This window comes from Chiloscyllium plagiosum, unplaced genomic scaffold (genome assembly GCF_037043375.1).
Source record: "Chiloscyllium plagiosum isolate Xiang-an unplaced genomic scaffold, Cpla_swu_hap1 HiC_scaffold_32, whole genome shotgun sequence".
Taxonomy (NCBI): domain Eukaryota; kingdom Metazoa; phylum Chordata; class Chondrichthyes; order Orectolobiformes; family Hemiscylliidae; genus Chiloscyllium; species Chiloscyllium plagiosum.
In genome coordinates this window covers 45,008,814-45,030,628 of record NW_028270170.1, presented here as the reverse complement: position 1 = coordinate 45,030,628, position 21,815 = coordinate 45,008,814, and the positions used below count along the sequence as shown (strand labels likewise).

At 45.0% G+C, this 21,815-nt stretch overlaps 1 protein-coding gene across 1 annotated transcript in view; it reads right to left on the bottom strand.

The window, feature by feature from the left end:
* kansl1b (KAT8 regulatory NSL complex subunit 1b) overlaps positions 1–21,815 on the bottom strand; it is a 314,956-nt gene that overhangs the window by 287,787 nt on the left and 5,354 nt on the right. Inside the window, exons 2-3 of the mRNA XM_043675343.2 lie at positions 17,469–17,614; positions 937–1,038 (exon numbers count right to left, since the gene is read on the bottom strand). The gene's annotated coding sequence lies outside the window, so the exon portion shown is untranslated. The remainder of the gene's footprint in view (positions 1–936; positions 1,039–17,468; positions 17,615–21,815) is intronic.

Genomic DNA, 21,815 nt, shown 5'->3' with positions numbered 1-21,815 from the left:
AGTGTCAAGCTCCAGGGAGTGGTCACTAACAACAAGCTTTCTTGGACTCTTCATGTAGATGCACTGGTTACAAAGGCCCAACATCTCTTGTTCCTCAGATGGCTAAGGAAATTTGGCATGACGGTGAATACCTTTGCCAACTTTTATAGGTGAGCCATCAAGAGCATTCTGTCTGCATGTATGACTACCTGGTATGGCAACTGTACCATTCAAGTTTGGAGATGGTTACAGAGTGGTGAACTCGGCCCAGACAATCACAAAGGCCAACCTCTCATCTATAGAATCCATTTACCAGGCCCGCTGTCAAGGAAATGTTGCCAGCATTGTCAAAGATCCATACCACCCTGGCAATTCTTTTTTCCAAACTCTACCTTCGAGGAGAAGATACAGAAGGTACAGAGGACAACTGGTTAGAATTATTTTCAATATTTAACTCGACTCCTTTGACACAAAGCCAAATTGCATTTCCATGCTGGTTGCTGATGTCATCTAGCTCCCAAAATGAAAGAGCTTTGTATGAAACATTAGCTGAGGCAAAGGGTGAAGTACACTTTACACATTAATTTAACTCAGAGTGAGGGGTAAGTTGATACATAATAAGAATCTGCCTGATTTAAGTGGACAAAATTAAAAATCAGGTAGCTAACTGACAAAGGAATAGTGCTCTGAAAGCTTGTACTTCCAAATAAACCCGTTGGACTATAACCTGGCATCGTGTGATCTTTAACTTTGTCCACCCCAGTCTAACACCGGCACCTCCACATCACAATTTAAATGGAACATGAATCATATATTCTACATTTATTTCACAAAACTTCACCAACAAAGTTTAGTATTTAGATGTTGATATCACTTCATTTATATCAACAAGTGAAAAGCGGTACTGAAAAACACTTCAACCAATGGGACCATGACAGTTCTATGGTATTCTCTTACCTTCATTGCTTGAGCAAGGCCAGTCCCAGAGTTCAGCTGTTCACATCTTCCACCATACATGACACAACAGTGCACTTCTCTTTCATAGTTTCCTTCTAGTGTCTAAGGAAAATGAGAGCAGTGCAGAGATCAGTGCTTTTCTCTAAATAGAAATATGTAAGTCATAACTATTAGCCCCAAGAAACATCTTCCTCCTCTGGCCAAAGTTGCTCATCCTCTTATGGCACCATGTCATGGAGAACATACAGTTCCCTACCTAAGTGCTCTACTTAATCAAACATTTAGGATGGCAGTAAAATACTCCAACAGTGCATTTATGTTGGAGGTGCCATGTTTCGGGTGAGAGGGCACATGGAAACTCTCTTTTGGCATAAAAAATCTCTAACACCAGAAACACAAAAGAGAATTTTAATGGCATGGAAGGCAGCCATTCAGCATTTGAGTCCATGTCAAAATGGAATTTTGTCAAGAAATTAATCAATCCTATTTCCCACTCTGTCCTCTACAGGTTGATGTCCCTCAGACTGATTACTAAACTTGGTGATCACGGACTAAGCCCCACTCTCTGCAACTGGATCCTCAATTTCCTGACCCACAGGCCACAATCACTGAAGATTGGGGACAATATTTCATTCTCACTAACAGTCAACAACTCAGCTCCCTACTGTACTCGCTGTATACCCATAACTGCGTCACCAAATACCAGAATATTGTCATTTACAAGTTCGCTGATGACACCACCATAGTTGGTCAAATCTCAGAAGGCAACAAAACAGACGATGATCGGGAGGTGGAAGACCTGGAAAAATGGTGAACTGAGAACAACTTGATCTCAATGCCGGCAAAACTAAGGAACTCATTATTGACTTTTGGTGGGATGTTACTCCTGCCCCCCCCTACACATTAACAGCACAGAGGTGGAACAAGTGGAGAGTGTCAAGCTCCTGGGAGTGGTCACTAAAAACAAGCTTTCTTGGACTATTCATGTAGATGCACTAGTTACAAAAGCCCAACAACGTCTCTTCTTCTTCAGGTAGCTGAGGAAATAGGTGAGCCATCAAGACCATTTTGTCTGGATGTATCACTACCTGGTACGGCAACTCTATCATTCAAGTTTGGAGATGGTTACAGAGAGAGAGTGGTGAACTCGGCCCGGATAAGCACAAAGGCCAAACTTCCATCTATAGAATCCATCCAGCAGACCCGCTGTCGAGGAAAGGCCACCAGCATTCTCAAAGATTCATCCGAACCTGGCAGTGTTTTTCTACAGAAGCTGGAACACATGCATCAGCTGGTTTTGAAACATTTTCTACCCTACTGTTATTAGAATACTGAATGGACTCATAAACTCTTTACATTTGCCTGTACCTGTGTTTTTGTTTTTGCCGCTATTTACCTATTATTTACTTATCTGTGCTACTTAACTCTGTGATCTGCCTGTATTGCTCACAAGACAAAGCTTTTCATTGTGCCTCAGTATACGTAACAATAAACTCAATTCAGACACATGGGAGTGAGGCGATTTAGTGGTTTGGATCAGAAGTTGGCCAGGTGAACGAAGACAGAGGATGGTGGTTGGTGGGAACTGTTCATCCTCGAGTTCAGTTACTAGTGGTGTACCGCAAGGATCTGTTTTGTGGCTAGTGCTGTTTGTTATTTTTATAACTGACCTAAAATGAGGGCGTTAGTAAATTTGCGGGTGTCACAAAGGTCAGTGGGGTTGTGGATAGTGCTAAAGGATGTTGCAGGTTACAGAGGGACATAGATAAGCTTCAGAGCTGGGCTGAGAGGTGGCAAATGGAGTTCAATGTGGAAAAGTGTGAGGTGATTTACCTTCAAAGGAGCAAGAACAATAAAGAGGACTGAGCTAATGGTAAGACTCTTGGTAATGCAAACGAGCAGAGAGATCGCAGTGTCCACGTACGAAGATTCCTGAAAGTTGCCATTCAGGTTGATAGGGTTAAGAAGACATACGGTGTGTTAGCTTTTATTGGTACAGGGATAGAGTTTCAGAGCCATGAGGTCATGCTACAACTGTACAAAACTCTGGTGTGGCCCCACCTGCAATAATGCGTACATTTCTGACATTATAGGAAGAATGTGGAAACTTTGTAAAGAGTTCAGAGGAGATTTACTAGGATGTTGCCTGGTTTGGAGGGAAGGGCTTATGAGGAAATGCTGAGGGACTTGAGGCTGTTTTCGTTAGACAAAAGAAGCTTGAGAGGCGACTTAATAGAGATATACAAGATGATCAGAAGATTCGATAGGGTGGACAGTGAGATCCTTTGTCCTCAGATAGTGATGGCTACCACGAGAGAACACAGCATTAAATTGAGGGGTGATAGATATAGATGTTAGAGACAGTTTCTTTACTCCAGCTTTTGAGTTTGTGCAAGACCTGCACAAGCCTGAGAACCTATACTGGGGTTACAACTTTAGCTCCAGTCTCTTATGAGCTGGTTCAGGTCCCAATGATTGTAGTAAAAGGCTCGGGCCCAAGCTTGATGGGATGAAATTAGTTGAGAAAGATTCACCTTGACTGGATCATCTCGAAAATAGCTGCTTAAGAGAAGTCCTCATTAAATACCCAGAGGTTTTTTCAGGAATATCTACTATCAAAATAGCCAAGGTCACCTTGCATGTTGTCCAGGAAGCAATCCCACAATTCTGCAAGACCCACCCACTGCCATTTGCCTTACAGTCAAAAGTGGATCCATAAAACAGGAGGCTGCAAAGTGAAGGAGTCGTCAAACCAATCCAGTTTGCAGAAAGGGCATCTCCGGTCATACCGATTGTGAGGCCCAACAGGTCAGTTGGCCCTTGTGGGAATTTTAAACAAATGGTAAACAGCTTTTCACAGCAGGATAAACACGCAATCCCTTGTGTAATGGTGTTATACACAAAGCTGGCAGGGGTGCTGCCCATCACAAAGCTGGTTCTGGATTAGTGGTGGAAAAGCACAGCAGTTCAGGCAGCATCCGAGGAGCAGTAAAATCGACGTTTCGGGCAGAAGCCCTTCATCAGGAATACAGGCAGAGTGCCTGAAGGGTGGAGAGATAAATGGGAGAAGGGTGGCGGTTGGGAGAAACTAGCATAGAGGTGAGTGGGGGAGGGGATGAAGGTGATAGGTCAGGAAGGAGGGTGGAGTGGATAGGTGGAAAAGAAGATAGGCAGGTAGGTCAAGTCATGGGGACAGTGTTGAGCTGGAAGTTTGGAACTGGGGTGAGGTGGGGGAAGGGGAAATGAGGAAACTGGTGAAATCCACATTGATGCCCTGGGGTTGAAGTGTTCCAAGGCGGAACATGAGGCGTTCTTCCTCCAGACGTCAGGTGGTGAGGGAGTGGCGGTGAAGGAGGGCCAGGACCGCCATGTCCTCGGCAGAGTGGGAGGGGGATTGAAATGTTGGGCCACAGGATGGTGTGGTTGATTGGTGCGGGTGTCCCAGAGATGTTCCCTAAAGCGCTCTGCTAGGAGGCGTCCAGTCTCCCCAATGTAGAGGAGACCGCATCGGGAGCAACTGATACAATAAATGATATTGGTGGATGTGCAGGTAAAACATTGATGGATGTGGAAGGCTCCTTTAGGGCCTTGGATGGAGGTGAGGGAGGTGGTGTGGGCGCAGATTTTGCAATTCCTGCGGTGGCAGGGGCAAGTGCCAGGATGGGAGGGTGGGTTGTAGAGGGGGTTGTGGACCTGATCAGGTAGTCAAGGAGGGAACGGTCTTTGCGGAGGGCAGAAAGGGGTGGGGAGGGAAATATATCCCTGGTGGTGGGGTCTTTTTAGAGGTGGCAGAAATGTCGGCGGATGATTTGGTTTATGCGAAGATTGGTCGGGTGGAAGGTGAGCACCAGGGGCGTTCTGTCCTTGTTACGGTTGGTGGGGTGGGGTCTGAGGGCGGAGGTACGGGATGTGGACGAGATGCTTTGGAGGGCATCTTTAACCACGTGGGAAGGGAAATTGCGGTCTCTAAAGAAGGAGGCCATCTGGTGTGTTCTGTGGTGGAACCGGTCCTCCAGCAGATATGATGGAGGCGGAGGAATTAGGAATACGGGATGGCATTTTTGCAGGAGGTAGGGTGGGAAGAGGTGTAATCCAGGTAGCTGTGGGAGTCAGTGGGTTTGTAAAAAATGTCAATGTCATGTCGGTTGTCATTAATGGAGATGGAGAGGTCCAGGAAGGGGAGGGAGATGTCAGAGATGGACCAGGTAAACTTAAGGTCAGGGTGTAACGTGTTGGTGAAGTTGATGAATTGCTCAACCTCCTCATGAGAGCACGAGGTGGCACCAATGCAGTCATCAATGTAGCGGAGGAAAAGGTGGGGAATGGTGCCAGTGTAATTACAGAAGATCGACTATTCTACGTAGCCAACAAAGAGACAGGCACGGGTGCCCATGGCTCCTCAGATGCTGCCTGAACTGCTGTGCTTTTCCAGCATCACTAATCCAGAATCTGGTTTCCAGCATCTGCAGTCCTTGTTTTTACCATCACAAAGCTGGACATGAGCTATGCGTACTTGCAATTGTGATTAGATGAGGATTCCCAGAAGTATGCAACAATTAGGACTGATAAGGACTTGTACCAATGTACGAAACTGCCATTTGGGGTATCGTCAGTATGTGCAAATTTTCAGCAGACGATGGAAAACATTTTACAAGGTCTATCCCCAGGTCACCATTAACCGAGATGACATGCTCATCACAGGGAAGACCAATGAGGAGTACTTAGATAAGAACAAAGAACAAAATAAAAGTACAGCACAGGAACAGATCCTTTGGCTCTCCAAGCCTGTGCGGATGATCATGTCCTAACTAACCTAAAAAAAACCTTATGCCCTTATTCAGTCCGTATCCCTCTGTTCCCTCCCAATTCATGCAACCATCCAGATGCCTCTTAAATATCGTCAATGTACCTGCTTCCACCACCTCTTCTGGCAGTGCGCTCGAGGCTCCTACGACTGTGTGAAAAACTTGCCTCGCTAATCTCCCTTAAACATTCTCCCTCTTCCCTTGAACCTGTGCCCCCTTGTAATTGAAATTTCAACCCTGGGGAAAAAAGCCTGTGACTATCCACCCTATCGATGCCTCTCATAATTTTGTAGATGTTTATCAGGTCTCCTCTCAGTTGATGTCATTCCAGTGAAAACAATCCTAGTCTTTTTAACCTTTCCTCTTAGCCAATGTCCTCAAGACCAGGCAACATCCTCGTGAACTTTTTCTGCGCTCTCTCCAAAGCTTCCACGTCCTTCTGGTAGTGTGGCGACTACAACTGCATTCAGTACTCCAAATGCTGCAGAATGAAGGTTTTATATAGCTATAATATAGTTTGCCAACTCTTGTACTCCATGCCCCAGTCAATAAAGGCAAGCATGCCATATGCCCCCTTAATTACATTGGCCTCCTTGTTGCCACTTTTAGTGCACACACAGATCCATCTGTATGGTAATGTTCCTAAGGATTCTGCCATTTACAGTACAGTTCACACCTAAATTTGATCCTCCAAAATGCAGCACCTCGCATTAGTCTGGATTAAACTCCATTTGCCACTTAGAAATAGAACATAGAACAATATAGCACAGAACAGGCCCTTCGGCCCACGACATTGTGCCAAACATTTGTCCTAGCTTAAGCACCCATCCATGTACCTATCCAATTGCCGCTTAAAGGTCACCAATGATTCTGACTCTGCCACTCCCACAGGCAGCGCATTCCATGCCCCCACCACTCTCTGGGTAAAGAACCTACCCCTGACACTTCCCCTATACCTTCCACCCTTCACCTTCAATTTATGTCCCCTTGTAACACTCTGTTGTACCCGGGGAAAATGTTTCTGACTGTCTACTCTATCTATTCCCCTGATCATCTTATAAACCTCTATCAAGTCACCCCTCATCCTTCGCCGTTCCAATGAGAAAAGGCCTAGCACTCTCAACCTATCCTCGTACGACCTATTCTCCATTCCAGGCAACATCCTGGTAAATCTTCTCTGCACCCTCTCCAAAGCTTCCACATCTTTCCTAAAGTGAGGCGACCAGAACTGCACACAGTACTCCAAATGTGGCCTAACCAACATCACTTCACGACTCTTGAATTCAATCCCTCTGCTAATGAACGCTAATACACCATAGGCCTTCTTACAAGCTCTATCCACCCGAGTGGCAATTTTCAAAGATCTATGAACATAGACCCCAAGATCCCTCTGCTCCTCCACCTTACTCAGAACCCTACCGTTAATCCTGAACTCCACATTCTTATTTGTCCTTCCAAAACGGACAACCTCACACTTGACAGGGTTGAACTCCATCTGCCACTCCTCAGCCCAGCTCTGCATCATATCTAAGTCCCTTTGCAGCCAACAACAGCCCTCCTCACTATCCACAACTCCACCAATCTTCGTATCGTCTGCAAATTTACTGACCCACCCTTCGACTCCCTCTTCCAAGTCATTAATAAAAATTACAAACAGCAGAGGACCCAGAACTGATCCCTGCGGAACTCCACTTGTAACTGGGCTCCAGGCTGAATATTTACCATCGACCACCACTCTCCGACTTCGACCGGTTAGCCAGTTCTCTATCCAACTGGCCAAATTTCCCTCAATCCCATGCCTCCTGACTTTCCGCATAAGCCTACCATGGGGAAACTTATCAAATGCCTTACTAAAATCCATGTACACTACATCCACTGCTCTACCCTCATCCACATGCTTGGTCACCTCCTCAAAGAATTCAATAAGACTTGTAAGGCAAGACCTACTCCTCACAAATCCGTGCTGGCTGTCCCTAATCAAGCAGTGTCTTTCCAGATACTCATAAATCCTATCCCTCAGTACCCTTTGCCTACCACCGAAGTAAGACTAACTGGCCTGTAATTCCCGGGGTTATCCCTATTCCTTTTGAACAGGGGCACAACATTCGCCACTCTCCAGTCCCCTGGCACCACCCCCATTGACAGTGAAGACGAAAAGATCATTGCCAACGGCTCTGCAATTTCCTCTCTTGCTTCCCACAAGAATCCTAGGATATATCCCGTCAGGCCCGGGGGACTTGTCTATCCTCAAGTTTTTCCAAAATGCCCAACGCATCTTCCTTCCTAACAAGTATCTCCTCTAGCTTACCAGTCCATTTCATACTCTCCTCTTCAACAATATGGTCCCTCTCATTTGTAAATACTGAATAAAAGTACTCATTCAAGACCTCTCCTAAATCTTCCAACTCAATACACAGTCTCCCACAACTGTCCTTGATCGGACCTACCCTCGTTCTCGTCATTCTCATGTTTCTCACATACGCATACAAGGTTATCCTTGATCCTACCCGCCAAAGATTTTTCATGCCCTCTCTTAGCTCTCCTAATCCCTTTCTTCAGCTCCCTTCTGGCTATCCTGTATCCCTAAAACGCTCTGGCTGAACGTTGTTTCCTCAACCTTATGTAAGCCTCCTTCTTCCTCCTTACAAGACATTCAATCTCCCTCGTCAACCAAGGTTCCCTCACACAACCATCTCTTTCCTGCCTGACAGGTACATACATATCAAGGACATGTCGTATCTGTTCCTTGAAAAAGTTCCACATTTCCACGACATCTTTCCCTGACAGCTTATGCTCCCAACTTATGCTCCTCAGATCCTATCTTACAGCATCGTATTTACCCTTCCCCCAATTGTAAAACCTACCCTGTTGCACGCACCTATCTCTCTCCATAACCAAGGGGAAAGTCACAGAATTGTGGTCACCATCACCAAATACTCACCCACTAACAAGCCCATCACTTGTCCCGGTTCGTTACCAAGTATCAAATCCAATATGGCCTCCCCTCTGGTCGGACAATCTACATACTGAGTTGGAAAAGCTTCCTGGACACACTGCACAAACACTGCCCCATCCAATCTACTTGATCTAAAGAACTTCCAATCAATATTTGGGAACTTGAAATCGCCCATGACTACTATCCTGTGGCTTCTGCACCTTTCCAAAATCTGTTTCCCAATCTGTTTCTCCACATCTCTGCTGCTATTGGGGGACCTTTGTAAACACCCAACAAGGTGACTGCTCTTTTCCTATTTCTGACTTCAGCCCATACTACCTCCATAGGCAGATCCCCCTCGAACTGCCTTTCTGCAGCCGTTATACCATTTCTAATTAGCAACGCCACCCCCCCCCTCCTTTTTTACCACACTCCCTAATCTTACTGAAACATCTGTAATCAGGAACCTCCAACAACCATTCCTGTCCCTCTTCTATCCACGTTTCCGTGATGGCCACAACATCGTAGTCCCAAGTACTGATCCACACCTTAAGTTCACCCACCTTATTTCTGATACTCCTTGCATTGAAGTATACACACTTGAACCCATCTCTGTGTCCGCAAGTATTCCCTGTCAGTGCTACCTTCTCCACAGCCTCCCTACATTCTTGGACATCCTGACAAACAGCTAGCCTACTTGCTGGACTACAAGTCTGGATCCCATCCCCTGCCAAATTAGTTTAACCCCCCCCCCCCCCCCCGAAGAGTGCTAGCAAACCAACCTCCCAGGATATTGGTGCCCTTCTGGTTCAGGTGCAACCCATCCTGCCTGTACAGGTCCCACCTTCCCCAGAATGCAGTCCAATTGTCCAAATACCTGAAGCCCTCCCTCCGACACCATCCTTGCAGCCACGTGTTCAACTGTACTCTCTCCCTATTCCTTGCCTCACTGTCATGTGGCACTGGCAACAACCCAGAGATGACAACTCTGTCCGTCCTAGCTTTCAGCTTCCAGCCTAACTCCCTGAGCTCCTGAATGACCTCCCCGCCCCTCTTCCTACCTATGTCATTGGTGCCAACATGCATCACGACTTCTGGCTGCACACCCTCCCCCTTAAGGATTCTGAAGTCACGGTCCGAGAAGACTCGGACCCTGGCACCCAGGAGGCAACAAACCATCCGAGAGTCTCACCCATGTCCACAGAACCGCCTGTCTGTCCCTCTAACTATAAGAGTCTCCTATAACTAGCGCTCTCCTCCGCTCCCCCTTTCCCTTCTGAGCCTCAGAGCCGGACCTTGTGCCAGAGACCCGGTCACTGCAGCTTACCCCTGCTAGACCGTTCCCCCCCAACAGTATCCAAAGCGGTATAGTTATTGTTGAGGGGAACGACCACAGGGGATCCCTGCACTGCCTGCTTCCTCCCCTTCCCACCTCTGTTACCCAGCTACCTCTGTTCTCTGCCGAGGTAGAGGTATGTCTCTGTAGAACATAGAACATCGAACATCGAACAGTACAGCACAGAACAGGCCCTTCAGCCCACGATGTTCTGCCGACCACTGATCCTCATGTATGCACCCTCAGATTTCTGTGACCATATGTATGTCGAGGAGTCTCTTAAATGTCCCCAATGACCCTGCCTCCACAACTGCTGCTGGCAACGCATTCCATGCTCTCACAACTCTCTGTGTAAAGAACCCACTTGAGATCCCCTCTATACTTTCCTTCAACCAGCTTAAAACCATGACCCCTCGTGTTAGTCATTTCTGCCCTGGGAAATAGTCTCTGGCTACTGACATGTGGCATGTGGGCGGCACGGTGGCACAGTGGTTAGCACTGCTGCCTCACAGCGCCAGAGACCCGGGTTCAATTCCCGCCTCAGGCGACTGACTGTGTGGAGTCTGCACGTTCTCCCCGTGTCTGCGTGGGTTTTCTCCGGGTGCTCCGGTTTCCTCCCACAGTCCAAAGATGTGCAGGTTAGGTGAATTGGCCATGCTAAATTGCCTGTAGTGTTAGGTTAGGGGTAAATGTAGGGGAATGGGTGGGTTGCGCTTCGGCGGGTCGGTGTGGACTTATTGGGCCAAAGGGCTGTTTCCACACTGTAATGTAAACAAAACTAAACTCTATCTATGCCTCTCATTACCTTGTATACTACAATTAGGTCCCCTCTTCTCCTTTTCTCCAATGAAAAAAGTCCAAGCTCAGTCAACCTTTCCTTATAAGATAAGCCCTCCAGTCCAGGCAGCATCCTGGTAAACCTCCTCTGAACCCGCTCCAAAGCATCAACATCTTTCTTATAAAAGGGCGACCAGAACTGGACGTGGTCTAACCAAAGTTTTATAGAGCTGCAACAAGATCTCACGACTCTTAAACTCAATCTCCCTGTTAATGAAAGCCAAAACACCATATGCTTTCTTAACAACCCTGTCCACTTGGGTGGCCATTTTAAGGGATCTATGTACCTGCACCCCAAGATCCCTCTGTTCCTCCACACTACCAAGAATCCTATCCTTAATCCTGTACTCAGCTTTCAAATTCGACCTTCCAAAATGCATCACCTCAAATTTATCCAGGTTGAACTCCATCTGCCACCTCTCAGCCCATCTCTGCATCCTGTCAATGTCCCGCTGCAGCCTACAACAGCCCCCTATACTGTCAATGACAACTCCAACCTTTGTGTCATCTGCAAACTTGCTGACCCATCCTTCAATCCCCTCATCCAAAAAGTCATTAATAAAAATTACAAACAAAAGAGGCCCAAGTACAGAGCCCGGTGGAACACCACTCACCACAGACTTCCAGGCAGAATATTTTCCTTCTACTCCCACTCGCTGTCTTCTGTTGGCTAGCCAATTCTGTATCCAGACAGCTATGTTCCTCTGAATCCCATTCCTCCTGACCTTCTGAATGAGCCTACCATGGGGAACCTTATCAAATGCCTTGATAAAGTCCATATTCACCATATCCACAGCTCGACCCTCATCAACTTTTCTAGTCACATCCTCAAAGAACTCGATAAGGTTTGTGAGGTATGACCTGCCCCTCACAAAGCCGTATTGACTGCATTTAATCAAGCCATGCTCTTCCAGATGGTCATAAATCCTATCCCTCAGAATCCTTTCTAACACCTTGCAGACGACAGACGTGAGACTGACTGGTCTGTAATTGTCGGGGATTTGCCTATTTCCTTTCTTGAAGAGAGGAATTACATTTGCTTCTCTCCAGTCCTCAGGTACGACTCCAGTGGAGAGCGAGGATGAAAAGATCTTGGCAAGTGGCGAAGCAATTGCATTTCACGTTTCCCAAAGCACCCGAGGACAAATCTGGTCCGGGCCTGGCAACTTGTCAATCTTAATGTTTGACAAAATTTTCAGCACATCAGCTTCCTCTATCTCTATCCATTCCAGCATGCACACCTGCTCTTCAAAGGTTTCATTCACTACAAAATTCGTTTCTTTCGTAAAGACAGAAGCAAAAAACTCATTTAGGGCTTCCCCTACCTCCTCCGACTCCACACACAAATTTCCTATGCTATCCCTGATCGGGCCTACTCTTTCTTTCACCATTCTCTTATTCCTCACATAAGTGTAAAATACCTTTGTGTTCTCCCTAATCCGTTCTGCCAAGCCTTTCTCGTGCCCCCTCATGGCTCTCCTTAGACCATTTTTAAGCTCCTTCCTTGCCTGCCTGTAATCCTGTAGAGCTGAACTTGACCCTAGCTTCCTCCACCTTACGTAAGCTACCTTTTTCCTTTTAACGAGAAACTCCACCGCTCTCGTCATCCAAGTTTCCTTTATCTTACCACTTCTTGCCTGTCTCAGAGGGACATATTTATTCATCACTTACAACAACTGTTCCTTAAACAGTCTCCACATGTCTATAGTGCCTTTACCATGGAACAATTGCTCCCAGTCCATGCTTCCGAACTCATGTCTAATCTCATCATAGTTTCCTCTTCCCCAATTAAATATCCTCCCATTTTGCCTAATCCTCTCCTTCTCCATCGCTATGTAGAATGTGAGACAGTTGTGGTCACTATCACCAAAATGCTCTCCCACCACAAGATCTGATACCTGCCCCGGCTCATTGCCGAGCACCAAGTCGAGAATGGCCTCTCCCCTCGTCGGCCTGTCAACGTACTGAGTTAGGAAACCCTCCTGAACACACCTTACAAAAACAGCTCCATTCAAATCTTCTGCTCGAAGGAGGTTCCAATCAACATTGGGAAAGTTAAAGTCACCCCTGTAGCTTCTATCTATCATCTTCTCAGCCTCTCGAATAATCCTCAGTTCATCCAACTCCAGCTCCAGTTCCCTAACGCGTTCTGTGAGGAGCAGAATCTGACTGCATTTCCTGCAGATGAAGTCGGCAGGAACATCGGTGGTCACCCCTACCTCAAACATCCTGCAGGAGGAACATTCCACTGCCTGCGCTGCTATTACTCTACACTTAGTTTCCAAAACAAGAACACTGAGTAGCTTACCTGTGGACTTTAAAGTTAGGAGGAGGAGGAGGAGAATGGGAGGGAGGCCCTACTTTGTAGGGCCTGGGGTCTAGAACACACCCACTCAAATATCAATCACTTCTGTGCCAAGTCGCCAATCCATTTATATACTGTTGTACCCTTGCACAATCGGTGGCACTATCAGTAACTCCACCAATCTTCATGTCATCTGCAAACTTACTAATCAGACCACCCACATTTTCCTTCAGATCATTCATATATACTACAGACAACAGAGGACCTAAGACAGATCCCTGGGGAACAGCACTAGTCACCCATCTCCATCCTGAAAAACACCCTTCCACCACTATCCTCTTCTTCTATGACCAAGCTAGTTTTGTATCCACCTAGCCAGCTCACCCCAAATCCCATGTGCTATTAGTTTTTATACTAATCTGCCTCATGGAACTTTATCAAATGCCTTACTACAGTCCTTGGATATAACTCAGACACAGTCCTTAGACGTTTCTCTCAGAAGGGCAGTCCACATGACCTACTTGGGCTATTAAAATCAACAAGAGTGTTACACTCATTGGAAGATAAAGTGAGAGTGATCAAAGGTGCCACATCTGTACTAGCATATAGGTCTTTCCTTGGGCAGATGAATTATTAGGGAAAGTTCATACATAACCTGGCCTCCATCCTGGCAACTTTGTAGCAACTCTTCAAAAAAAGGTCAGCCTTGGAAATGGTCACACAGCCAAGCCATAGCTTTCAGGGAAGTGAAGAAACAGCAAGTGTCCTCTCAGATGCTGGCACATTATGACCCCTCGTGAGATCTGGTAATGACATGTGATGCCTCCCCGTACAACATTGGCGTAGTATTAGCTCACAGGTGGCCAAATGGAGAGCAACATCCAATAGAGTACGCAGCCAGAACTTGGGTTGATGCCGAGTGTAAATATGCCAGAAAGAGGAGGAAGCTTTGGCGGTCATATTTGGAGTTAGGAAGTTCCAGCAATATCTTTACCCTCATAAATTTATAATAATAAGACCACAAACCAGTCAGGTCCACTTAAAGAGGACAAGGCAATGCTGCTAATAGCTTCAGGCTGAATTCAGCAGTGGGCTCAAATACTACGTGGGTATAATTAAAAGTTGGAACACAGGCTGGGAGGACAAGTAGCAAATGCAGATGAATTTGAACTGCTTCCCACTGGCAGATACACCACCGGTCATACCGCCACTGGAAGAGACCATAATGGTTTTAAATTTTCGGCACACAGTTCCAGTCACAGCTGACAATATCAGACTTTGGATGCTGAAAGATCCAGTCTGAGCAAAACTGAAACAGCTGGAGGTGAAAGAACCCAAAGGGCCATCACAACCAGAACTGTAACCATTTTGGACCCCAACAGGCAAGCTCACAGTAGAGAATGGCATATTATTCCGGGGAGCAAGAGTGACTGTCCTGAGCAAAAGTCTCTGCAGAAACTGGCTGAACTTCACCAGGGTCATCCAGGGGTTTCCAAATGAAAATGTTGGTGAGAAGTTAGACCAGGGAATCTTGGATTCCCTTGCCGAAACAGAATCCATTTACATCTGCCCTAAGACAATTCAAAGACACTGCCTTCTGAGGCAGCAAGTTCTCAAGGTGCAGAACCCTCTGAGGAAAAAAAAGTCATCTGTGGTGCCCAATTTTACAACAGTCACAATAGAAAACAACTTTTCCATTTCCACCATGTAAAGACCATTCAGGTCCTCACAGACTTGAATCAAATCATCTCTCACTTTTCTATACTCCAAAGGAAACCATTCTCCAAAGGAAAACAGCGATAGCTGCCAAGGGGATCAAGAATTTTGGAGAAAAACTGGGAAAATGTGGTCAAGAAACCTATCAGCCAAGATTCAATGGCAGAGCAGACTCGATGGGTCGAATGGCCTAATGTCTGCTCCTGTGTCTTATGGTCTTATCTTGTCTTATCTTATGTCTATTTTGGTGCTGCATGTGAATTTAGTCACCATACCTTCACTTCCCTTAACTAAATCACTGATGTACATTTTAAAAAGTTGAGGTCCCAGCATAAACACCTTTGGGGCTCCACACATCATGTTCTGCCAATCGGACAAAGAACCACTTTTGTATGCTCTGTTTTCTATGAACCAACCAATCTTCTATCCATTCCAATATGTCATCCCCTGGACCAGATTTCCATAGTCAACTTTGATCAGGCACCTTATCAAGTGCCTTCTGGAAATCCAAGTTCAGTACATCTAATGTCTCCCGTTTATCCACAAAGAATATTTTTCTTTCAAAGTTGTCTAATAATTTGATTAGACATGATATCTCTTCCACAAAACCATATGGACTCTTCCCAAATATCTGAGGTTTTCTTGTTTCGCAGCTATAATCTGTTTAATGATCAATTTTAACACTTTCTCCAGGACAGATTTCAAGCTAAATGGCCTGTAGCTTTCTGTTTTCTACCTCCTTCTCTTTTTGATTAGAGGGGTTGTATTTGCAACTTTCCAGTCGAATGGAACCTTCCCTAAATTACAAAGATAATCCACATTAATTGTTCAGAGTTTTGGGAACTTTTTGGTCCAGAACAGCATTGTTCATAAATCCAACAATAAGCAAAGAAGATATTTAACTGCTGAGGGCATTGTAGCTAAGTCTGATGCTATCGTTTCCTGAGTTAATTTATTCCTCTTTCCTCTAATTTCCCCTCTTCTTACGAGGGGTACGAGTTCCACAACATTTTTCAACCATTAGAAGGCAGCTCGTTCACACAGACCAGAATCAACTTGGGGACTTTTCATTCCGCAAAAATACTTTAATACCCTCATCCAGCTAGTTCCATCTATCCTCAGAAAGAAACAAATTCCCAAAGGCATTGTACTTTGTATCACACCCAGTAATAATGGCTCCTTTGTGCTGTTCATGTGTCATCCACTCTGAGCCAGGATGATTGACTCAGAAGAAATTCTTTTGAGAGAAAATTTATTTTTATCAGAAGAGCGTACAAATATTTAGCATGCTTCCCATTCAAGCAGCATCACATACAAACTTTTTCACATAAACAATATAGGCTACATAGGGAAATATTGGTATTGATCCTTCACTGAACTAGTAATCCAGATGCCTAGACTAGTGATCTGAGGGACATGGGTACAAATACCACAATAGCAACTGATAGAAGTTAAACTCAAATCTGTAAACAGAATCTGGAACTGAAAGTATGTTTCAGTAATAGGGACCATGACAGCTCATGTTGCAATAAATAATTTGTTTGACAGATGTCCTTTACGGAAAGAAGTCCACTATTCTTACCAAGTCTGGTCTCGATATGAACCCAGATCCAATGTGATTGACTCAAAACTATATGTTCAAATTACCTCACAAGCCATTCTGTTCAAGGACAATTAATAATGGATACTGTTAATGCTTTCCACATTTCACTGGACGGTAAAAAGAAAACATTGCTAAGGAGCTCCATTACTGTTCCAGATAAAACTGGGAAAGACAGACAGACCACTATGCAGCTGACATCAAATTTGGCCATTCAGATATTGGTCTATGATCAGAGGGGTCCTCCCATGCTAGGAGCTAACACAATGACTCAGACTACACAGAAAAAGGCACTTATCGTTAACAGTGTAAGATAAGAAAAAGCCTTTGTTCATACCAATTAAAGCTGCCACAGACACTTTTCTATGGGTTTGTTAACCAGCAAACTGAAATTTCAGCACTGTGATCTTCAGACCATAACTTCACAATCTGAGGCAAGAAACAAAGATGGACTTCATTAAGGCCCTGTCATACATAATTTCCAACAGCCTGGTCTCTCTGATGTACAACATTGCATGGGATACACATGCAAACCTGCAAATTATTGCTGACTGACAGATACTCTACTGATCAGCGGCTGCCTTTCTTGCAGTGCCACCAACTCTAGGTTACACCCACTGAGTCAGTGAACAATGCAGCAAACCATGCTATTCTGAATCAGCACCAGACTGGAAACACAAGTCAGAAGTCTCCATCCAAGTGCTCACTGCAACAAATTTACAAATCTCATATTTTTAAATATTTCATGATTCTTATACTGATCCACTTCCTTTCCTGAGCACAGGTGTTGATGGGGCAGCATGTGATGTACAGACTGGCAGTGGGGACTGGAAATCAGTCACTGTTCATCCATGTGGGGAACAAGTGAATATCCAGCTGGCTTGTGTCACTCCCACTTCAAATTCATGTTGATATATTCAGAGTGTCAGAATATGGAATTCGTTTCAACTTTCTCCCCTTCCCTGACAAATTAGATATTCATGCTGGAAACTACCTACCTTCTCGGACCTCATTCAAACTGAATGTGCCATCAGGCTGTTGAACCATATTCAATCTCCTGGCCTTCTCCATAATCCTTGCTTTTCAGCAGCATTCGCTGGCTCAAGAGTCCTGAACCTTTCTGCTTTTCAAGGCAGCAAAATCACTGAAACAAACCAAAAGTAGGCAGCTGAGCTCACATCAAAAATTCAAGCACAGTCGTCTATTCAGTCTCTTGAATCTAATCTACGATTTAATCAGATTATAGCTCACCTTCAAATTCATCTCTACAGGTACTCTGGGATAGAGACAGAGAATTTTCATGATTCAGAACCCTCAGAAATTTCTCCTGTCAGTCCAAAATGGCTTTATCCTGAGATTATGAACAGTTCTGAGGAAGGGTCACTGGACCTGAAACATTAACTCTGATTTCTTTCCACAGAGCTGCCAGATCTGCTGAGCTTTTCCAGCAGTTTCTGTCTTTGCGACCCAACTTTCAAAGTCCAGATGACTCAAACTGTGCTCACATGACAGCACTGTCATCCGAGAAAATAATCTCCTGAGCCTTTCTTTGACTGCCTTGAAGACAAAAGTATCATGCCTGAAGTATGGGGAACAAAATTATCGACCGTATTGCAGGTCTGGTCTCAACAAAGCCCAGGAGTGCAATGAGTCTTCTTAATTCGTGTTCTAACCCTGTTCCAATGAATAAATAATAAAGCAGATGACTTCCAAATTACTTGGAAAATTATTTGCTGTACCGTATGCTAACTTTATATTTTGAGTACAAAATGAACCAGATCTCTTTGAACACTGTATTTAAGTTTCATATGACTGATTTTTTTTCTATGTTTCCTCACAAAAGTACCCTAATTTTCCCATCTGCCGCTTTTAAGCTCATTCATATCTAAGTCCTTTGACAGACCCCTCATTGCAGTGCAGGGCTTTTGTTGAGACCAGACCTGCAATACGGTCTATAATTTTGTTCCCCGTATTTCAGGCATGATACTTTGGTCTTCAAAAGTATATTCCTTACAGTTTTCTATCATCAGAAAACTTGAATGTATTAAACTGCGTTCCTGCTTCGAATCATTCATAGATTCAGGTACAATAGTCAAGACCCAAATCATGCATCACACTCTTCGAGGAGAAAGTGAGGACTGCAGATGCTGGAGATCAGAGCTGAAAATGTGCTGCTGGAAAAGCGCAGCAGGTCAGGCAGCATCCAAGGAACAGGAAAATCGACGATCGGGCATAAGCCCTTCTTCAGGAAGAAGGGCTTATGCCCGAAATGTCGATTCTCCTGTTCCTTGGATGCTGCCTGACTTGCTGCGCTTTTCCAGCAACACATTTTCAGCATTAATCACACTCTGCCAATCGAGAAATGACCCCATTATTCCCACTCTCTAGTTTATATTGTTTGATCAGATTTCCACACCCCTTGAGTCTTTTACCAAGTCATGATGCATTACTTTATCAAATGCTTTCTGAAAATCCAAGAATTTTGCATCTATGATCGACTGTGCTAGTTACATGTTCTGCTCAAAGAATTCAAATTGATCTGTAAAAACATGCTTTTCTTTTTATCTAACCATAGTTACTCTGCTCAGTCGGTGATTTTCTAATGCCTGTCACCAGTCCCTTAACAACAGATTCCAATATTGCATTGCAACAGAGTGGCACAGCAAGGGTGTGCTGGACCCATAACCTAGAGGTCAATGAATCAAAACCATCCTCTGCTAACTGTACGTGCACATTGCCGCACCAGTAACTGTTGTTCTGTTCCATATGCGGCAGAGACCAGGACCTACTGGAATGCCCAACTTCATTAACGCACACAGCCCGACTGCCAATGCTGGAACCGCGACCACAACAACCGAGCAACTACCTCCTTACCGGCTTTTCAAAGGCCCAATCTGAAAGCTGATCAGAGACCCGACTCTATAGCCCTATGTTGCGCAGACTCAGCATCCTGGCCCAATGAGACCCAGAGCTAGTCTCATCAGAGTGCACAAGGCGTCAGATCCTGTGTGGACCAGCTGGCAGGAGTATTTGCAGATATCTTTTATCTCTCCTCAATCCAATCTGAGGTTCCCAGCTGCTTCAAGATGACCACTATCATCCCAGTTCCAAAGAAAAAGTGGAGGCACGTTCATGGCAGTGGTTAATACTGCTGCCTCACAACACCAGGGACCTGGGTTCAATTCCAGCCTCGGGTGACTGTTCTGTGGTGTTTGCACATTCGCCCTGTCTCTGCATGGGTTTCCTCAGGGTGCTCCTGTTTCCTCCCACAATCCATAGATTTGCAGATTAGGTGAATTGGCCAGGCTAAATCACCCATAGTTTTCAGGGTTATGTACATTACGTGCATTAGTCAAGGGTAAATGTAGAGTTAATAGGGTAGGGGAATGGGTCTGGGTGGGTTACTCTTCGGAGAGTCAGTGTGGTCTTGCTGGCCTGTTTCCACACTGTAGGGATTCTATTCTGTGAAACATCAGGCAACCATGCCTTAATGATGACCATCCAGTGGTTTTGGTATCCACCATTATGAAGTGCTTCAAGAAATTAGTAATGGCACACATTGACTCCAGTCTCCCAGATTGCCTTGATCCACAACAATTCCCCTACCGTTACAACAGCTCCATGGCACCTGGATAACGAGGACATGTCAGACTCCCATTTATTCACTTCAGCTCTGCTTTTAAAATCATCATTCCAAACAAACTCCTCTCCAAACTCAGACACTTAGGACTCTGCTCTCACCTCTGCAACTGAATCCTCAACTTCCTGACCCACACATTGCAATCAGTAAGGAGAGGCAATAAGTTTGGGAAGGTATTTAATTGGGAGCGGGGAAATTAAACTGCTATTAGACAGGAGCTGAGGAGTATACATTGGGAACAATTGTTCTACAGGAAAGCACAACAGAAATGTGGAGGCTGTTTAAGAAGCACTTTTTTTGAGTGTTGGATAACTTTGTCCCACTGAGACTGGCAAGGAATGGTAAGGTGAAGGAGCCTTGGATGACAAAAGCAGAGGAGCTTCTCGTCCAAAGGAAAAATGAACCTTACTGAAGGTTGAGGAAGCGAGGATCTTGCACAGCTTTAGAGGATTACAAGGTAGCTTGGAAAGAACTCAAAAATGGACTTCACAGAGCTAGGAGGGGGCACGAAAATGCCTTGGCGGGAAGGATTAGGGAAAACCCAGAGGCATTCTACATAACATGAGGAATAAGAGAATAATCAGAGAGTAAAGCCGATCAAGGATAGTGGAGGGAACTTGTGCCTGGAGTCATAAGCGGGAGGGGAGTCCCTAAATGAGTTTTTTGCTTCTGTGTTCACTAGAAAGTGGGGCCTTGTTGATAGTGAGAACACTGTGGACCAGGTTCATAGGCTTGAACAGATTGATATTATGAAAATGGATGTGTTGAAAATTCTGGGTAGCATCAAGATAGATAAGTCCCCAGGGCGGGACCAGATATATCCAAAGGTTACTATGGGAAGTGAGGAATGAGATTGCTGCATCTCTGGCGATGATCTTTGCATCCTCACCAAGTGAGTAGTACCGGATGATTAGAGGGAGGCAAATGTTGTTCCTCTGTTCAAGAAAGGGAATAGGAAATCCCTGGGAATTACAGACCAGTCAGTCTTACATCTGTGGTAAGCAAGGAACTGGAAAGGATTGAGAGATAGGATTTATGACTATTTGGATAAACATAGTTTGATTAAAGATAGTCAGCATGGCTTTTTGAGGGACAGGTCATGCCTCACAAGCCTTATTGATTTCTTTCAAGATGTGACGAGACAAGTTGACGAAGGTTGAGCAGTGGACATAGTGCATATGGATTACAGTAAGACATTTGATCAGGTTCCCCACAGTAGGCTCATTCAGAAAGTTAGGAGGTATGGAATGCACGGAAATTTAGTTGTTTGGTTACAGAATTGGCTGGCCGAAAGAAGACAGTGAGTGGTATTGGAGTGAAAGTATTACACCTGGAGGTTGGTGACCCACAGGAATCTGTTCTTGGGCCTCTGCTTTTTGTAATTTTTTATAAGTGACTTGGATAAAGAAGTGGAAGGGTGGGTTACTAAGTTTGCCGATGACACAAAGGTCGGTGGCAGTGTATATAAAGTTGAGGGCTGTTGCAGGCAACAACAAATCACTGACAGGATGCAGAGCTGGGCTAAGAAGTAGCAGATGGATTTTAACCTGGATAAATGTGAAGTGATTAATTTTGGAAGGTCAAATTTGAATGCTGAATACAGGGTTAAAGACAGATTCTAGACAGTGTGGAAGAACAGCGGGATCATGGGGTTCATGTCCAATAATCCCTCAAAGTTGCCACTCAAGTTGATAGGGTTGTTAAG